The 2,722-nt window shown below is 46.5% G+C and overlaps 1 pseudogene; it reads left to right on the top strand.

Annotated features, from left to right (window-relative positions):
* The first annotated feature begins 371 nt into the window (after positions 1-371).
* On the top strand, positions 372-2,115 carry LOC147449658 (uncharacterized; annotated as a pseudogene).
* The last annotated feature ends 607 nt before the right edge of the window (positions 2,116-2,722 follow it).

The raw sequence follows: 2,722 nt of genomic DNA, 5'->3' as shown, positions 1-2,722 counted from the left end.
TCTAAATTCCTTAAAAGGTCCATTCAAACTTACTAGATGGTGTGTCAAACTAAAAGGGCTCTAAGCTTTTAGTCAAACTTACTTGATGTTTCCCCAATTTGGCATATACGTACCACTGCAGCAAAGGGACAGAGAGGATTGTTCTTTAGTGTAGCTTCGAATTAAGGCTAGCAAATTAGAAGCTTCTCCGAAAGCAAAAGGCAGAAAGCTGGCGTGTCCGCGTGGCCGCGGGCAAAAGCAGCGCGTTGCTTTTGGCGGTGCTGCCCTATAAAAGGCGCTTCATTTCTCGTCATTTCGCAAGTTCATTTGTGTGCGCATAGTATTATACAAGCAGCTACGTCTGTAATATGGCGATGACGTTGTTTCATGGCGCGGGAGTGCTCCTGGTTTTGTTGGCGGTGGTGCTGTCGCAGTTGGTGGTGGGAGGGGCCAGCGTGGAGTGGCGGATGGAGGTGGAGAACATGGCCGATAGCGTGGAGAACGGCACCGTGAATGACCTGTGGTCCGGGGTGGGTGTGGAAGAGCATGGCGATCTGGACTATGGCCCTGTGCAAGGCGATGATACCTCGGCGCCCGATGGCTCTTACTGGCACCTCTACCAGTTCAAGGACGAATACTGAGCAACCTGAAGATGCCCGCGCTGAGCTACGGATGCCGGCTCCAGGTGCAAAGCTTCAAGTCGGCGCCGGCGCTGACACAGTGGCAATTTCACTTGCTCCTGCCGCGCTACGACGCGGAGGGCGGAGACGTGAAGTGCGATGTGTCGTTGCATGTGGTGGGGCAGGCCATCGCGCCGCGCTGCGAGGTGTTCAATGCAGATGGCTATGGCATCGGCATGTTCTTCATGGATCCTGTACTGCAGACAGTCAGCCCAGCACCGGCACCGTCAACAACGCCACCGGCATCGGCCCCCGCACCCACGTCCACACTGGCTAGCTCCGGCGCTGACGTACTCCCCGCCTCAGCTCCGCATGAGAGCAGCCCTAGTGCAGCTGATCAAGCCGGCTGAAGCCTCTGTTAGTGCACAGGCCGATCCTAGCCCCGATAGCAGTGCCGAAGAGCCCGCCGCGGTACCCAGAGCAAGCCAGCCCGGGCGAAAGCTTCTTCTTTTTGGATTACTGTACTAGCTCCAGGCTCCCTTATTAATGTTGACTCCGCTGATGATAACTTTTTCAGATAACATACTTCTGTAAGTGCCAGTGAGCAGTGGCACTGAGCACAGGAGGAAAGCATAGAAAATTTGATAAGTGAAATGGGACAAAAACACAATTTTCTTGGTGAGATGGGACAAAAACATCCTCATGTATCTCCTACATAAATCTATACATACATTGAATGCATTTGGTAGCATCATAGTGAAAAGGGCTCACAACGGACACTCCTAGGGAGAGGGCTCTCATACCCAATTCGAGAAGTCACTACAAGGACCCAAACTTGAATGTGTTTAAAGAGAACCTAGCACCTTGTACTAGTTTTTACGCACTTGACGAGGCTCGCTTCAGATGGCGTGAGGCCATCCCCTCTCAAGTCGATGATGAAGTAGAAATTAAGCAAAGCTGAGTGCAAAAAAAAGCGTGTTCATTTTGAGGATGACCTAAATTTTTCTTCGTCTTCGACAATGAGTTCTAACAATTCGTGTTTCTCTAGTCCTAGTGAGAATGAAAAGAAGCGGAAGAAGCAAAATTAAAGCAAGAAAAGAAGATCCAAGAAAATGTCTAGAAAGCATAGAAAGCAATCTAGCACATCAGAAGAGGAGACCTTGTCCTCTTTTCACAGTTCAGATCACACCAAGCAAATGAGAAAGACAACAAGAGAGTTGAAGGATGGAGATCAATTAGTCAAGTTTGATATATTTTCAACATATAAGGACACCCATCTCCCAAATTTGGTTCCGAGTTCCACATGAATATTTCATTTTGGATTTACATTCTTTGGGTAATCAACCAGTTACACAAGTAGAGATTGTTGGAGAGTTATGGCAGTTATCCATGGTCCGATTATTCTTCCTTCACATGGGGATATGGAACCAGCTTGGGAGTCAGTTTTTGCACAATACTTCCTTTCAGTCTAGGTGCTTCTATGTGCCACGAATAGGACTAATAGTCTAGTGGATGACTATCTATAACACCTTGTTCTTATCTTGCAAAGCCTTGGTACATGATGTCTTGATTTTCACATCTTATTTGCAGTCTTAGCATTGAAATGTGTTCCTTTCTGCTAGGTGTTTGTTCCCAATTCACCCTGAGAGTGGTGTGTTATTCTCTCTTCTCCACAAGTTTCTTGTTCATGTATGTAGCATTGCAGGTGTTCTAGATTGGAGTCAATATGTCCACTAGATCGCAAGCCAATTGTTGTAGGCTTGGATACTCCAAGTGAGAAAATCAATAGCAAGACACAAACAAAAATTGCAAATAATGGAAATTTTATAAAGAGAGCAAAAGAGAGAGAGAAGAGGAGATTCTACGTAGTACGACGGAGTTCCCAACCAAGTTGCATTGGCTGCAAAGACGGGCGTCCCCTTTGGTATTTATTTATTGTATTTGCCATGCATTATTTATTGTATTCGCCCTGCATTATGAATGCAAAAGTAGGCAAAGGACATAAACTTTCTTCAATAGACACCGACTCTATGTACTCAAGCACCATACTCCACAAATCTAGCACTTTCACAAAGACATCAATCCCATTGATCAAATCACGAGGGTCTTGGATACAAATCATG

This window comes from Adiantum capillus-veneris, chromosome 10 (assembly GCF_014529385.1).
Source record: "Adiantum capillus-veneris isolate H3 chromosome 10, ASM1452938v2, whole genome shotgun sequence".
Classification (NCBI taxonomy): domain Eukaryota; kingdom Viridiplantae; phylum Streptophyta; class Polypodiopsida; order Polypodiales; family Pteridaceae; genus Adiantum; species Adiantum capillus-veneris.
Note: the sequence above shows the minus strand (reverse complement) of the source record. Positions and strands in the feature narration are given on the sequence as shown.